The sequence below is a fragment of the Salvelinus fontinalis genome, chromosome 18 (genome assembly GCF_029448725.1).
Source record: "Salvelinus fontinalis isolate EN_2023a chromosome 18, ASM2944872v1, whole genome shotgun sequence".
In the NCBI taxonomy this organism is placed as follows: Eukaryota; Metazoa; Chordata; class Actinopteri; order Salmoniformes; family Salmonidae; genus Salvelinus; species Salvelinus fontinalis.
Window position 1 is genome coordinate 54,377,180 of NC_074682.1, and position 18,400 is coordinate 54,395,579.

The 18,400-nt window shown below is 43.2% G+C and overlaps 1 protein-coding gene across 3 annotated transcripts in view; it reads right to left on the bottom strand.

Moving 5' to 3' along the window:
• Window positions 1-1,526, bottom strand: part of LOC129815767 (poly(rC)-binding protein 3-like) — a 174,264-nt gene extending 172,738 nt beyond the window's left edge. Inside the window, exon 1 of one of the 3 annotated variants that reach the window (XM_055869876.1) lies at window positions 1,245-1,526. The gene's annotated coding sequence lies outside the window, so the exon portion shown is untranslated. The remainder of the gene's footprint in view (window positions 1-1,244) is intronic. The other 2 variants (XM_055869877.1, XM_055869878.1) reach the window with 2 other exon arrangements.
• Between the last annotated feature and the right edge of the window lie 16,874 nt (window positions 1,527-18,400).

An 18,400-nucleotide genomic window follows, 5' to 3' on the forward strand; every position in this document is an offset into this window, starting at 1 on the left:
GTTCTCCTATACTGTTCCTGGCTGGCAAAGTAGCAGGATGTTGTCTCTGGTTTTGAATCTGAATTTAGAGAACTGAATTTAAAAAACAATCTGAATGCATCTGAAAAGTTGAATATATGAAACTTGATAAACTTGAAATACTAAGTTTGTAAACTTGATATACAGACAATGAATGCAATATATAATTTAGCATATTGAAACTGAATACATAAATATTGAATTTGAATATTCATAAATATTGCATTTTAATGCTGACTGCAATATTAATTCAATTCAGTTTCAAATCTTGAAATTCAAATGATGAATTATATGAATCAATTTGTGCATTATAAATTCAAAAATGTATTTACATAAAATGCTACATCCTAATACAAATTCAAAATGATGGAATTCAGAATATAATTTCCTATTGCCACTGAAATCGCGCCATACCCGTGCTACGCAGCTCTCTGTGCTGGATGTTGTTGAGACTCTCCGGGGTCACCGCATGGCTCTTAGCCCCCAAGCTCCCAAAACAATAGATACATATGTGCTCACTCTCAATAAACTACTAATCTAATGTGTGAACATCTGTCGGGAGTAGGGACCAACTGTTCCATATGCCACGGAAACATCAATAAGGCGAATCGAATCAGAGAGAATGAGGTGATCTGTAGCAACCGGATAGAATCACAGCCCGCTGCGCGTCAGCCCGGCTCCTTACTAAACTTCGGTACGCTACTTTGCGTTGCTTTACCAATTCGAGACCAGTCAGTCGCTTTATCATAAACAGAGTCATGCGAGCAAACACCTCAGCTCAGCAATACAATTAAAAGAAAAAGAAAATAAACGCAGATGGTAGAATTACTTCAAGACGTTTAAATATGTTACGAATTCGTTTATCCCCTAGCCTACTGCACGTATTTATACGATGTATGGTAGCGATGATGTGTGCGGCACCGTGCTATGTCTGGTGCAAATGTTAGCCTACACGGTCGCTTTCAATCTACGTCCGATAGTTCTTGGTGGAAGTTCGGAAAAACCGCGATTCTGGCTTCCTATAATGTCTTTTCATGTGTCAATATCAGAGCGCCACAATGTTACAAATTGAGACATCTTGCAGTGACAGATAATTATATTAGGCTGAGACAGTAAAGGCTACTGTACAGTTTGTCTCAAAGACCGCATTCATATCGTGCGTGCCCAAGGGTTGCAAAACTACATCTTTACGCACATTTTACTAACAATGAATAGCCAAGTCTTACCTTGGTATGGTGTGTAAAAAGCCTCTGGGAAATAGTAGCTGAAAATGATATATCCCTGTCGGAGCGAGAGCCTTCAACTGCAATAGTCCTGATGTCAGAGTGACAATAAACCAGAGAGAGAGAGAGAGAGACAGAGAGAGAGAGATATGCATACAGAGACGGGCTACGGACTGCCCTATCCAATTACACAAGACAAATGAGAAGCAAAATGAAAACAATGCACAACCGGTACGGCCATCTGCTAATAGCCGATACACCCCCCGCAGTGCCCTAAAACCCACTTTCAGAATAACCTATAAAACGGTACAGTAGTCGAACTATACATTCAATATGTAGCGTAATGAAAACGGAACAGTGATTCGTGGGATTTTATGTTCATTTGAAGGAGAAAAAAAAACTATTTTACTTTAGAAAGTGTTCTCAAGAGCAATACAAAGAGTCTTCTAGTCAATCACAAATTGATCTGTCATTTGAAATCACACTTAATCAACTCGATACATATTTGCATATCAGCAAGGGGAAAATGCAATTAGGCTACTTTATGATTTAGAATCACTTCTCAAGCCAGTAGCCGAAAGGTCTATATTTCAACAACAACAACAATTAGGCTGACTACATCCATAAAGTGTCGACACAGGAAATAATTGGCTTTCCAGTCCATTGCAAACCATGGTCACCTAAAATAAATAGTATATGTCCAGTCTAGGCAAGCTGTGCATGACTGGCCCAGCGGTCTGGCATTCCTCTCCTTCTACCCACCGCCATCTAGCGAAACAGTTGAGACATGCTATACAAGGCTTAAACCTACTGTGTAATCTGAATGTTTAATATGTTTGGCCTAGTTCCTTCCATGTCCTCCATAACTGAAGGAACCAGTGCATTCATCCATGTTTGAAATGTGCAGTTTAAATAAGGCACACAGTTGGCCATCGGCATTGTCAATATATATTCCTCTTGCTCGACATTTTCTTTTGAAAATGCATTGATAAAATTCCATTACGTCTTACGTCACTAGCTGTTTGTTCAAGTCATAAGACCCTGTAGGTTCACACACATTTAAACAGTTGGCAAGGCAACCAAATGGTAGCACGTTTATTTCTGCCGGTAGCCTACCGATGTCCAATCAAATAAATGCATTGGAGGCTGCCGAGGGGAGGACGGCTCATATTAGTGGCAGGAACAGAGCAAATGGGATTACATCAAATACATAGAAACCACGTGTTTGATGTATTTGATACCATTCCAGTCATTTATCTCCAGCCATTACCATGAGCCATTACCATGAGCCCATCCTACCCAATGAAGGTGCCGCCAACCTCCTGTGCATGAATGGAAGAATTTTAGTACAGTAACATAAATCTTCAGTAAGTCTGCCACCTGCTGGACCTCCTGTGCATGAATGGAAGAATTTTAGTACAGTAACATAAATATTCAGTAAGTCTGCCACCTGCTGGATGTTAAGAATTCAGCCTACACAGCCTGTCTGGCTATTAAGAATTCATCCTAAACAGCCTGTCTGGCTATTAAGAATTCATCCTAAACAGCCTGTCTGGCTATTAAGAATTCAGCCTAAACAGCCTGTCTGGCTATTAAGAATTAATCCTAAACAGCCTGTCTGGCTATTAAGAATTCATCCTAAACAGCCTGTCTGGCTATTAAGAATTCAGCCTAAACAGCCTGTCTGGCTGTTAAGAATTCAGCCTATACAGCCTGTCTGGCTGTTTTGAATTCAGCCTACACAGCCTGTCTAGCTGTTAAGAATTCAGCCTACACAGCCTGTCTGGCTGTTAAGAATCAGCCTACACAGCCTGTCTGGATGTTAAGAAATCAGCCTACACAGCTTGTCTGGCTGTTAAGAATTCAGCCTACACAGCCTGTCTGGCTATTAAGTATTCAGCCTACACATCCTGTCTGGCTATTAAGAATTCAGCATACACATCCTGTCTGGCTATTAAGAATTCAGCCTACACAACCTGGCTGGGGGAAATGCTGTATTTACTGTCTGATCATTTAGTAGGTTTCCATTTCTCTATTTATCCATTGTGTGTTTATTGGTGCAAACAAAGGTTCCGTTAAGCTCATGTAACTCAATATTTCTAAAATGTTGAATACAAGTAGTTGTCTGCCCAACGTACACAAATAAACAACATCGGGATATCTTAATGCATCTAGGAAATACAGAACTGTAAACACGGAGATAAAATAGGCGGAAATATCAACTAGGAATATTTATGATGTACGCAAGCTGATTAATTAATACATAACTTTCCAAGTCAAATTTTCTCTCCTTAAGTGCTGTATGGTCTGTCAAAAATACTTACAGCTACACATGGTTTTTTGATGTTGTGGCTAGTGTAATCTAATCGGCTCTAAGGAAAACAAGTGTGCTGAGACAATAAAAACTGTCATTTATTTTCAGTCAAAGGTTCCTCTGTGGATTTTGTTCAACCTCTTCAAATTACTTTAGCGGGTCCCACTAGATTTAACTCCAAATCCATGATGACATCCAAATCCAATATGGCCATTATTCCATAAATGAGACCCATATTTCAGTGTGTGTACTGTACCTATGACCTGTACTCAATACCAATGTTGTGTCATTAAACTAGATGTTTAAAATTTTTATTTAACCTTTATTTAACCAGGAAGGGCTCATTGAGATTTAAAATCTCTTTTTCAAGAGCGTCCAGGCCAAGATAGGCAGCACCAAGTAATTACAAAATTTACAGACAAACAACATGAAAAACTACAAGTAATCTAGTAAAGACCATAGAATTCACAAGAGTATAACAAAATCAAAAACAGCAAATTAAAAACATTGACAGGTCAGGGAATCAGTCTCAAGTTCATTCATCAGTGATTTAAAAATACCAATCGGGACAAGTTCTTCCAGTTTAAAAGTATTTTGTAAGGCATTCCAAGACGATGGCGCAGAGTACATTTACATTTACATTTAAGTCATTTAGCAGACGCTCTTATCCAGAGCAACTTACAAATTGGTGCATTCACCTTATGATGTCCAGTGGAACAGCCACTTTACAATAGTGCATCTAAATCTTTTAAGGGGGGGGGTTAGAAGGATTACTTTATCCTATCCTAGGTATTCCTTAAAGAGGTGGGGTTTCAGGTGTCTCCGGAAGGTGGTGATTGACTCCGCTGACCTGGCGTAGTGACGGAGTTTTGTTCCACCATTGGGGTGCCAGAGCAGCGAACAGTTTTGACTGGGCTGAGCGGGAACTGTATTTCCTCAGAGGTAGGGAGGCGAGCAGGCCAGAGGTGGATGAACGCAGTGCCCTTGTTTGGGTGTAGGGCCTGATCAGAGCCTGAAGGTACGGAGGTGCCGTTCCCCTCACAGCTCCGTAGGCAAGCACCATGGTCTTGTAGCGGATGCGAGCTTCAACTGGAAGCCAGTGGAGAGAGCGGAGGAGCGGGGTGACGTGAGAGAACTTGGGAAGGTTGAACACCAGACGGGCTGCGGCGTTCTGGATGAGTTGTAGGGGTTTAATGGCACAGGCAGGGAGCCCAGCCAACAGCGAGTTGCAGTAATCCAGACGGGAGATGACAAGTGCCTGGATTAGGACCTGCGCCGCTTCCTGTGTGAGGCAGGGTCGTACTCTGCGAATGTTGTAGAGCATGAACCTACAGGAACGGGCCACCGCCTTGATGTTAGTTGAGAACGACAGGGTGTTGTCCAGGATCACGCAATGGAGTTGTCAACCGTGATGGCGAGATCATGGAACGGGCAGTCCTTCCCCGGGAGGAAGAGCAGCTCCGTCTTGCCGAGGTTCAGCTTGAGGTGGTGATCCGTCATCCACACTGATATGTCTGCCAGACATGCAGAGATGCGATTCGCCACCTGGTTATCAGAAGGGGGAAAGGAGAAGATGAATTGTGTGTCGTCTGCATAGCAATGATAGGAGAGACCATGTGAGGTTATGACAGAGCCAAGTGACTTGGTGAATAGCGAGAATAGGAGAGGGCCTAGAACAGAGCCCTGGGGGACACCAGTGGTTGAGAGCACGTGGTGAGGAGACAGATTCTCGCCACGCCACCTGGTAGGAAAAGCCCTTTTACCAAATTCAGTTCGGACATTTGGAACAGTTAGCAGGATAAATTCCAGCGAACAAAGAGAGTACCCACCACATTTCTGAACAATAATAATACCAAAATAAAAAGGTAGTAAACCCAAAATGGCTTTGTAAATAAAAGTATACCAGTGACTGAGCCTACGAGTGACTAGTGAAGGCCAGCCAAACCTGGTATACAAAGTGCAGTGGTGCATAAGGGTTTTGCAGTTTAAAATAAATCTCAAAGTGCCATGGTAAAGGGTGTCAATTGATCTCAAACACTGAGCGGAAGCATTCATATATAAAATATCCCCAGAGTCTAGTAAAGGCATGAATGTAGCTGATACTAGCCTCCTTCTGGCTTCAAAAGAAAAACAGACCTTTTTCCCAAAAAATAATCCCAATTTCAACTTCAATTCTTGTGCAAATTGTTGAATATGCAATTTAAAAGAGATGTGTGTACTGTACCTACGACCTGTACTCAATACCAATGATGCGTAATTAAATTAGATGTGTGTACTGTAATTTTGACCTGTACTCAATAAATGTTTTATTCGACTATGTTTCAGGGCCCCCAAGTGGCGCAGTTGTCTAAGGCACTGCATACCAGTGTCACTACAGACACCCTGTTTCAAATCTGGGATGTATCCCAACTTACCGTGATCGGGAGTCCCATAGGGCAGCGCACAATTGGCCCAGTGTAGTCCGGATTTGGCCGGTGTAGGCCTTCATTGTAAAATAATTAGTTTTTAACTGACTTGCCTAGTTAAATAAAGGTTACATTTAAATAAACTGCTTGGGCATCCAGTAGGCCAGCCATAATTAAAAAACATTGTCTGATATATAAAAGGCAGCAGATTGCTTGGCATGGCAACACCAAATATTAAAATTCACGAGCCTCTGAGGATCAATGAGGCAACCGGGAGGCTCCTATGAAAAGAAAGAGAACCTTAGACACCCTCTCCCGAGCTCTACAACTTCCTCCAACTGTGGTATAACTTGTGCCTCCAGGATTGGTCTCTTAAGTCACCTTCTTATCATTTAAACTTTGATTCATAGTCCGATACGACCGCCTGAATCCAACACGACCTTCCACTGGATTCACTGCATTTGTGATGCACCTTGGGATGTTAAGGTCTTCTGCTGTCTGGGTTGAGCTGGTGACATTGCTTTAAAACAACAATATGTTCACCATCCTGGAGTTGCTATATGTTGACCTGGTGATATTATGGTGTATGGAGAGGATACAACCACACATGATGAGAAGCAGATGAGGCAGGTGTTCACTATAATGAACCAACACAAGCTGACAGTCATTGACAAGAAGTGCCATCAATTCGTAGGCCTTCACATGTCATAGTAGTTGTGCCTATCGAAAGTCAATGCCATCCTGAATCGCCCAGTCTGTCTTTTGAGTTGCCATACATGTTGACTTGGTGACATCATGGGGTATGGGGAGGATACAACCATGGCGACAAGCTCATAGGTCAGGCGTTCACCACATTGAACCAACACACCTCTCCAATGCTAATGCCATCCAGAATCTCCCAGAATTGTTCTTGATAGGCCCACTCCCCCATCAGTCCTCCTCTGAATCTCCCAGAAGCATGTGACACCTGAACTGGACTCCCGTGTGATGAATGAGTTCTCGTGCTGTGGTGACACATGTATTGGTCTGGAAAACGGCTCAGTATTTCATGATGTTTCTATTCCAACATCGCTACAAGGACATAATGACACCTATGGAAAACAAGAGGTCCATTAGGATGGTCAAATCTATAGAACGATGCTGTGTGTGATTGTGTGATTGGCTGGAGATTGACTGAGATAGTGGTGTTGATGCACCATGCTTGACCAGCTCCACCTCCTCTGCAACCCCTTTACGGTCCATCAAAGCCCAGGGATCCTCTTCAAAAGTACTGTATATTTGTGTGTGGCGTAAACTGGTCTTTCTATAAACTAGGGTACCAGTGAACATTTCCTACATTGGACAACTTGTTAGAGCTGTTGACACGTCATTGATAATAATCTGCCAATTTGTATCATGTCATTTCATTAACATATGAGGGGGGAACAAAAATTCACAAGTTTATTTAAACTGCACCTTGTGCAGGGGACAACAAAAGGCCACTCTAAAATGTGCAGTTTTGTCACACAACACAATGCCACAGATATCTGTAGGTTTAAGGGAGCGTGCAATTGGCATGCTGACTGCAGGAATGTTCACCAGAGCTGTTACCAGATAATTTAATATTAATATCTCTACCACTAGCAGTCTGTAATAAAGCTCTTTTGTGGGGGATACTAATTCTGATTGGCTGGAGCTAGCTCCCCAGTCGGTGGGCCTATGCCCTGCCAGGCCCACCCATGGCTGCGCCCCTGCCTAGTCTTGTGAAATCCATAGATTAGGGCCAATTGATTTCATTTCAATTGACTGATTTCCTTGTATGAACTGTAACACAGCATAATCGCTGAAATTGTTCCATGTAACATTTACATTTTTGTTTAGTATAGCTGTCTGACAGTTCCGTTTGTAGAGAAATGCAGTGTAACTCCGTAACATTTCCAGTTTCCTTTGTGTTACAGGGTGAATACAGTTTTCACAAATACCCTAAAATGTATGCTGTTGCAAAATCGAATGCTTCTAACCGAAAGAGTCACCTTACCTTGATACTTAAAAACCTAAATGAATGCTGTCATTAATGTGGTTCTTCAACAACTATGTATAATACTTGCTGTAGGCTTATTTGGTGTCAAGCTGTTTAATTACACTGTGATAGTTTCAGGAAGGAATTTTCTGATAGACAGTCAAGTGATGAACAGCTGTTGTCATGCAACAGCCCACGTGCTGCGAAAAAGTGTGGTCACAAGCAGGGCTGGCTTTTGGGGGTCCTGAGTGAGATTTGGTTTGGGGGACCCACACCTCGCGGAAAAATATTTTAGTACCCCCCCACCCCCCCTACGCCCTTGACAGTGGAGAGAAATATTTAATTCCCTGCAATTCTACACATTTTGTCATGGGGCAAAGAGAAAATCTCGCAGTTTTAAAGCAATATTTCTGTAATTTTACACATTTTGCAATAGGGCATAGAGAACATTTTGCAGTTTTAAAGCAATTGTTCTGCTATTCTAAACATTTTGCCATGGTGCTAGAGTTTGTGAGCTTAGTGGAGCTGGAGCGGAGCGAGGAGTAGCGTGTGCCCAATTTGATTGGAGTGCAGAGCAAGATTCCCAAAGGCTGGAGCTTCTGCCTTTTCACCTGCTCCAATTTCGCTCCAGTAGCGCTCTCTTCGTGAGCCCAAAGCACGCCCGGCCCAGCATGCATTTGCAGTCTACTTGTGCGCTGCTATGGCCCCTTGCTTTAGCTACTGTCACGGAGTTCGCTACTACTACTACTGCTACTGCTACTACTACTACTACTACTACTACTACTACTGCTACTACTGCTACTACTACTGCTACTGCTACTGCTACTACTACTGCTACTGCTACTGCTACTGCTACTACTACTACTACTACTGCTGCTACTGCTACTGCTACTACTACTACTACTACTACTACTGCTACTACTACTACTGCTACTGCTACTGCTACTGCTACTGCTACTGCTACTACTACTACTGCTACTACTACTGCTACTGCTGCTACTGCTACTACTACTACTACTACCACTACTACTACTACTACTGCTGCTACTGCTACTGCTACTACTACTACTACTGCTACTGCTACTGCTACTACTGCTACTACTACTACTACTACTACTACTACTACTGCTACTGCTACTGCCACTGCTACTGCTACTACTACTACTGCTACTACTACTACTACTGCTACTGCTACTACTGCTACTACTACTGCTACTACTACTACTACTGCTACTACTACTGCTACTGCTACTACTACTACTACTGCTACTACTACTACGCTAAATATTTGTGGGGATGTAGTGTCCATCAACTAAAGAACCATTGTGAAATCTGAAAAGACACGTATCCTGAAAGCATGATGACGTACTTACTACCTGTACATGCTAACAGAAATGAAGGAGGCGGGTAGCTAGCTAAGCGTGTTGTAGCAAAGTATTTATAAACAAAAAATCAGGTATCTTAAACGTTCCATTCATTGTTGTTCTATTATCTATACAATAGGCCTGGAATATCCCTAAGTTCAAGGAGCTTTCAGTATTGATTGGGTTATTTTGCCTAAAGATCTTTAGGTCTACCTATAGACTCTGCATCTCTGCCCAGCCTGGTAAGAGATGCCAAAAGGGTATTTAGCATCCCCAGTGGCTCTGCGAGTTATGGGAGGATGTTCTCCTCTGCTGGCCGGCTCTCCAGGCACCATCACATGAGCCTGAAGCCACAGACTGGCAAAACTCCTGTTTCTAAAAATGAATTCAAAGGCACTAATAAGTCATTTTTCGTTTAATTTGTATTTCATTCTAAGTAAGTCACATCCTATATCCGCAATTTATAGACTATAATGATTTAATACAATACAATGTTGTTTAAATGCTGAGCACTTTATGTCCCTACCAGCCTATTGTGTCGCATTGGCAAATTATTCACAGTGTATTTCTTTATATGCTACAGCCTTGAAATCATATAGCTTAAATTATAAATGGTTCTTCCTCCTTAGTCTCCCCGCCTGGTTCCTGACCTATTTAGAGTGTTTCTATGCTGTTTAATTCGACATGTGGCCTATTTCAAATGATCTGCACTTCTTACATGCACCTTTTCATGTTTATTCAAATACTTTTCATTCAAATCCATATGGTTTAGGTTCAATACTTCGAAAACCAATTGGTAGGTTCAGAGGCTAGTCACAAAAATACATGGGTGTTGGTTAAATTGTGATCTTAATGAATAGAGCGATTTTGGAGCAGCAGTTTTTTTTCTTCATGTGAGTTCGGAGCGGTTTTAAGCAGAGCGGGTTTTAAGAGGAGCGGTTTTAAGAGGATGGGTTTTAAGCAGAGTGGTTTAAAACAGAGCGGTTTTAAGCAGAGCGGTTTTAAGAAGAGCGTTTGAAGAGGATGGGTTTTAAGCAGAGTGGTTTTAAGCAGAGCGGTTTTAAACAGAGCGGTTTTAAGCAGAGCGGTTTTAAGCAGAGTGGTTTTAAGCGGAGCGGTTTTAAGCAGAGTGGGTTTAAGCAGAGCGGTTTTAAGCAGAGCGGTTGGAAAGGATGTGGAGTTGGATAAGCCGTGGAGCTCCTAGAGGTGGGCAAGCACGGTCCATGAGCAATGAGCATGGTCCATGAGCAATGAGCACGGTCCATGAGCAATGAGCACGGTCCATGAGCAACGAGGGGGATTTCCCACAGCTCAACTCAGCTCACATGCTCTACATGGGGCAGAGAGAACGTTGCAATTTTAAAGTTAATTTCCAGCAATTATACTCAATTTTCAATGAGGCAGAGACTTTAGCAGTTTGACAGCCCATTTCCTGCAATTCTACCCATTTTGCCATGTGGAGGAGAGAAATGTAGCAATTTTAAACCTAATTTCCTGCAATTCTACACATTTTAAATTGACTTACACCATGTTAATATGATATCTAATTGAGAATGACTAACAAAATGAATGGGGGACCCCTGGAGGTCAGAACCGCTGGGAATGTGCCCTGCGAGCCCGTTCGGTATTCGGTCATGATTACTACAAGTATAGATAGCTGGCCTTTTTTTTGGGGGGGGGGGACCACTGGGCCCGGCCCTGTTTACGAGGAACATCCATAATATTGTGTTGTCTCATTACTTGTGCCAGTGAAGACAGTTAATTGTGCCTGGATCCATGTTGGCTCTAACATCCCTAGCGAATTGATGTTGATCATCTGTTGTTGTCAGCTTTGTTTACAGCAGGGGCTTGTTGGATTTAACATAGAACGCATTAAAGGCAATGAGTTAATGTGCTTTGGATTGGACACCTAGTCTACTGTGCGCAATTGTGCAGAATAGACTATCACACAACACCCAACGCTATTCTTACTGATGAATTATTCTGGATATAATGAGAACAAGTTACATAGCTTTACATTGGCTTCTCAATATTATGTGGTAATGAAATAACATTTTGGTTTCCATTGTTACACCTGAAATTTGAAACAATACAAAGGAGCTTGAAGTACCCAACTTGAATTTGAATTTGGAGCTCAGAAATTCATGTCCTGGAATAGGCCGAACCCAATTTGGTGCTTGAAAAGTCCTTGTAATTATTCTAGTCAATTCATTCGTTCTCCTGCTCCCTTATAATTATCTGTGAATTCGTTTTGGTCTGTTTTTTTGTAAGAGATGTGGCCACTTTCATTTGTATGTGCCGCCGCTTCAATTGAATGGTTCTATACTAGACCCATTATACAATTGTATAACATTGAGGTTCTTGAAAATTAGAAGGAAGTGCTTGAAAAAGTCCCTGAATGTCCTTGAATTTGACTTGCCAACTGGTGTATAGTCCTATGTCTATGTTGTTGGTTTCATGGGAAGCACGTTTCCTCACAATATTGTTTAGAACGTTTGTTTTGGACTGATGATCGACTGAGCATTCTACTCAATGCCTCGTCAATGAGCGCTGATGAGGACTTCACCAAAAGTGCATCACAGTGGCTTGGAAATACAATGACATTCCAAAGGAGGCAAATCGTTTGTAGGCCTTTTTGTCACCATTGTGATGTCACCAGATTGACTTTAGATGCCGTATAATGTTAGCTAACTAGCTAAGATTAAGGGGAGGCCACTGGATGTTCGCTAGCTAACATTAGCATTGATAGCTATTTTTTTACGAACTTTGCTAGCTAATGATAACATTCCCATCTGTCTAAAGTAAATTTGACGACATGATAATGCTGGCAGTTGTTTCCTACGAAATAATTTACCACTTTAACAATGTCATCGTATTCCCAGGCACTATAGTGTAATTTAGACTAAACAGTAGTTAGCCTCCATCCAGAATGACTGGGCTAATCATCACTTTAGGGGACCACTATGGTGCCACTGATAGAGGGCGGCTTGACAATGTTCATAACAATGGCATGATGCAACCGAGTGTATTTAAACATATATTTTACCTTTATTTAACTAGGCAACTCAGTTAAGAACAAATTCTTATTTTCAATGACGGCCTAGGAACAGTGGGTTAACTGCCTTGTTCAGGGGCAGAACGGCAGATTTGTACCTTGTCAGCTCAGGGATTTGATCTTGCAACCTTTCGGTTACTACTTCAACGCTCCAACCACTAGGCTACGCTGCCGCCCCAAGGTGGGGGTGGAGTTATGGGCCTATTTGCATATATTGCACTAAGTACACATGTGGAACTGCAAACATTTTTATTTAAAAATAAAAATCTAACCATTTAGGAAGTTTGATCTCAATGTCACACGTATTTATCGAAAGATCCAAACAGCAGTTGTGTAAAGTACATATGAAAAATACTTTAAAGTACTTATTAAGTAGGTTTTTTTGGGGGGGGGTGGCCATCTGTACTTTACTATTTATATTTTTGACAACTTTTACTTTTACATTCCTAAAGAAAAGAATGGACTTTTTACTCCATAAATATTCTCTGACACGCACAATTACTCGTTACATTTTCAATGTTAAGCAAGACAGGAAAATGGTCCAATTCACTCACTTATCAAGTGAACATCCCTGGTCATTCATACTGCCTCTGATCTGGCGGATTTAATAAACACAAAATATTTGTTTATAAATGGTGTGTGTTGGAGTGTGCCCCTGGCTATCCATAAATTTAAAAAACAAGAAAAGCATACTGTCATTTTAAATTATTTACTTTTATATTTTTACTGAAGTAGTATTTTACTGGGTGATTTTCACTTTTGCTTGAGTTATTTCCCACTAATTCCTATAATTTACAGTGTTAAATAACAGTAATATTTCCAAAGGAATATAAAGGAATATTTAGAATGTGACCTGCAGGACTTTTTGCCACATTCAATATAAAAACTTCAAACCACAGGTTAATTAGGTGTTGGAAAGATCTAAGGGCAGGTTTGTTTGTCACAGCCCTTTCACAGACTCTCCTTCACAACCAGACCATTCCACTACTGGAGTATCCCCATCATCATTCAGGTTGAGATAACATTCTGGTTAGTGATTGGGCCTCGTTGGCATGCAATCTGCATCTGCTGAGTGCCTACACACAACTGTTGTAGAAATGGAAACTGATCACTACACAGCTCTGAATATCCTGCCAGTGATACAGGAAGGATACTGCCCTTGTCACTGCACCTTGCCCAGAATGAACAGTAAGCTGTGTAACCTGGTCAGGCCCCAGAACTACAACCAATACTGTTAGCTGTGTAACCTGGTCAGGCCCCAGAACTACAAACACCACTGTTAGCTGTGTAACCTGGTCAGACCCCAGAACTACAACCACTACTGTTAGCTGTGTAACCTGGTCAGGCCCCAGAACTACAACCACTACTGTTAGCTGTGTAACCTGGTCAGGCCCCAACCACTACTGTTAGCTGTGTAACCTGGTCAGGCCCCAGAACTACAACCACTACTGTTAGCTGTGTAACCTGGTCAGGCCCCAACCACTACTGTTAGCTGTGTAACCTGGTCAGGCCCCAGAACTACAAACACCACTGTTATCTGTGTAACCTGGTCAGGCCCCAGAACTACAACCACTACTGTTATCTGTGTAACCTGGTCAGGCCCCAACCACTACTGTTAGCTGTGTAACCTGGTCAGGCTCCAGAACTACAACCACTACTGTTAGCTGTGTAACCTGGTCAGGCCCCAACCACTACTGTTAGCTGTGTAACCTGGTCAGGCCCCAGAACTACAACCACTACTGTTAGCTGTGTAACCTGGTCAGGCCCCAACCACTACTGTTAGCTGTGTAACCTGGTCAGGCCCCAGAACTACAAACACCACTGTTATCTGTGTAACCTGGTCAGGCCCCAGAACTACAACCACTACTGTTATCTGTGTAACCTGGTCAGGCCCCAACCACTACTGTTAGCTGTGTAACCTGGTCAGGCTCCAGAACTACAACCACTACTGTTAGCTGTGTAACCTGGTCAGGCCCCAGAACTACAACCACTACTGTTAGCTGTGTAACCTGGTCAGGCTCCAGAACTACAACCACTACTGTTAGCTGTGTAACCTGGTCAGGCCCCAACCACTACTGTTAGCTGTGTAACCTGGTCAGGCCCCAGAACTACAAACACCACTGTTAGCTGTGTAACCTTGTCAGGCCCCAACCACTACTGTTAGCTGTGTAACCTGGTCAGGCTCCAGAACTACAACCACTACTGTTAGCTGTGTAACCTGGTCAGGCCCCAGAACTACAACCACTACTGTTAGTTGTGTAACCTGGTCAGGCCCCAGAACTACAACCACTACTGTTAGCTGTGTAACTTGGTCAGGCCCCAGAACTACAACCACTACTGTTAGCTGTGTAACCTGGTCAGGCCCCAGAAATACAACCACTACTGTTAGCTGTGTAACCTGGTCAGGCCCCAGAACAACAACCACTACTGTTATCTGTGTAACTTGGTCAGGCCCCAGAACTACAACCACTACTGTTAGCTGTGTAACTTGGTCAGGCCCCAGAACTACAACCACTACTGTTAGCTGTGTAACCTGGTCAGGCCCCAGAACTACAACCACTACTGTTAGCTGTGTAACTTGGTCAGGCCCCAGAACTACAACCACTACTGTTAGCTGTGTAACCTGGTCAGGCCCCAGAACTACAACCACTACTGTTAGCTGTGTAACCTGGTCAGACCCCAACCACTACTGTTAGCTGTGTAACCTGGTCAGGCCCCAACCACTACTGTTAGCTGTGTAACCTGGTCAGGCCCCAACCACTACTGTTAGCTGTGTAACCTGGTCAGGCCCCAACCACTACTGTTAGCTGTGTAACCTGGTCAGGCCCCAACCACTACTGTTAGCTGTGTAACCTGGTCAGGCCCCAACCACCACTGTTAGCTGTGTAACCTGGTCAGGCCCCAACCACTACTGTTAGCTGTGTAACCTGGTCAGGCCCCAGAACTACAAACACCACTGTTAGCTGTGTAACCTGGTCAGACTCCAGAACTACAACCACTACTGTTAGCTGTGTAACCTGGTCAGGCCCCAACCACTACTGTGAGCTGTGTAACCTGGTCAGGCCCCAGAACTACAACCACTACTGTTAGCTGTGTAACCTGGTCAGGCCCCAGAAATACAACCACTACTGTTAGCTGTGTAACCTGGTCAGGCCCCAGAACTACAACCACTACTGTTAGCTGTGTAACCTGGTCAGGCCCCAGAAATACAACCACTACTGTTAGCTGTGTAACCTGGTCAGGCCCCAGAACTACAACCACTACTGTTAGCTGTGTAACCTGGTCAGGCCCCAGAAATACAACCACTACTGTTAGCTGTGTAACCTGGTCAGGCCCCAGAAATACAACCACTACTGTTAGCTGTGTAACCTGGTCAGGCCCCAGCCACTACTGTTAGCTGTGTAACCTGGTCAGGCTCCAGAACTACAACCACTACTGTTAGCTGTGTAACCTGGTCAGGCCCCAACCACTACTGGGGGCGCCAGGCTACCCATAATCATACGCACCTGTTACCATCATTATACTGTCAGAGCAGCTCACAGATTACTGTTACCATCATTATGCTGTCAGAGCAGCTCACAGATTACTCCACCTGTTACCATCATTATACTGTCAGAGCAGCTCACAGATTACTGTTACCATCATTATGCTGTCAGAGCAGCTCACAGATTACTGCACCTGTTACAATCATTATGCTGTCAGAGCAGCTCACAGATTACTGTTACCATCATTATGCTGTCAGAGCAGCTCACAGATTACTCCACCTGTTACCATCATTATACTGTCAGAGCAGCTCACAGATTACTGTTACCATCATTATGCTGTCAGAGCAGCTCACAGATTACTGCACCTGTTACCATCATTATGCTGTCAGAGCAGCTCACAGATTACTACACCTGTTACCATCGTTATACTGTCAGAGCAGCTCACAGATTACTGCACCTGTTACCATCATTATACTGTCAGAGCAGCTCACAGATTACTGCACCTGTTACCATCATTATACTGTCAGAGCAGCTCACAGATTACTGCACCTGTTACCATCATTATACTGTCAGAGCAGCTCACAGTTTACTGCACCTGTTACCATCATTATACTGTCAGAGCAGCTCACAGATTACTGCACCTGTTACCATCGTTATACTGTCAGAGCAGCTCACAGATTACTGCACCTGTTACCATCGTTATACTGTCAGAGCAGCTCACAGATTACTGCACCTGTTACCATCATTATACTGTCAGAGCAGCTCACAGATTACCGCACCTGTTACCATCATTATACTGTCAGAGCAGCTCACAGATTACTACACCTGTTACCATCGTTATACTGTCAGAGCAGCTCACAGATTACTGCACCTGTTACCATCATTATGCTGTCAGAGCAGCTCACAGATTACTGCACTTGTTACCATCGTTATACTGTCAGAGCAGCTCACAGATTACTGTTACCATCATTATGCTGTCAGAGCAGCTCACAGATTACTGCACCTGTTACCATCATTATACTGTCAGAGCAGCTCACAGATTACTGCACCTGTTACCATCATTATACTGTCAGAGCAGCTCACAGATTACTGCACCTGTTACCATCGTTATACTGTCAGAGCAGCTCACAGATTACTGCACCTGTTACCATCATTATGCTGTCAGAGCAGCTCACAGATTACTGCACCTGTTACCATCATTATACTGTCAGAGCAGCTCACAGATTACTGCACCTGTTACCATCGTTATACTGTCAGAGCAGCTCACAGATTACTGTTACCATCATTATGCTGTCAGAGCAGCTCACAGATTACTGCACCTGTTACCATCATTATACTGTCAGAGCAGCTCACAGATTACTGCACCTGTTACCATCATTATACTGTCAGAGCAGCTCACAGATTACTGCACCTGTTACCATCATTATGCTGTCAGAGCAGCTCACAGATTACTGCACCTGTTACCATCATTATACTGTCAGAGCAGCTCACAGATTACTGCACCTGTTACCATCATTATGCTGTCAGAGCAGCTCACAGATTACTGCACCTGTTACCATCGTTATACTGTCAGAGCAGCTCACAGATTACTGCACCTGTTACCATCATTATGCTGTCAGAGCAGATCACAGATTACTGCACCTGTTACCATCATTATACTGTCAGAGCAGCTCACAGATTACTGCACCTGTTACCATCATTATGCTGTCAGAGCAGCTCACAGATTACTGCACCTGTTACCATCGTTATACTGTCAGAGCAGCTCACAGATTACTGCACCTGTTACCATCATTATACTGTCAGAGCAGCTCACAGATTACTGCACCTGTTACCATCATGTGTTGTTCCCTGCATGTCTGTGTTGTTCCCTGTATGTCTGTTCCTCTGTGTTGTTCCCTGTATGTCTGTGTTGCTCCCTGTATGTCTGTTCCTCTGTGTTGTTAACTATATGTCTGTGTTGCTCCCTGTATGTCTGTTCCTCTGTGTTGTTAACTATATGTCTGTGTTGTTCCCTGTATGTCTGTTCCTCTGTGTTGTTCCCTGTATGTCTGTGTTGTTCCCTGTATGTCTGTTCCTCTGTGTTGTTCCCTGTATGTCTGTGTTGTTCCCTGTATGTCTGTTCCTCTGTGTTGTTCCCTGTATGTCTGTGTTGTTCCCTGTATGTCTGTTCCTCTGTGTTGTTCCCTGTATGTCTGTGTTGTTCCCTGTATGTCTCCTCCTCTGTGTTGTTCCCTGTATGTCTGTTCCTCTGTGTTGTTCCCCATATGTCTGTTCCTCTGTGTTGTTCCCTGTATGTCTGTGTTGTTCCCTGTATGTCTGTTCCTCTGTGTTGTTCCCTGTATGTCTCCTCCTCTGTGTTGTTCCCTGTATGTCTGTTCCTCTGTGTTGTTCCCTGTATGTCTGTTCCTCTGTGTTGTTCCCTGTATGTCTGTGTTGTTCCCTGTATGTCTGTTCCTCTGTGTTGTTCCCTGTATGTCTGTTCCTCTGTGTTGTTCCCTGTATGTCTGTGTTGTTCCCTGTATGTCCGTGTTGTTCCC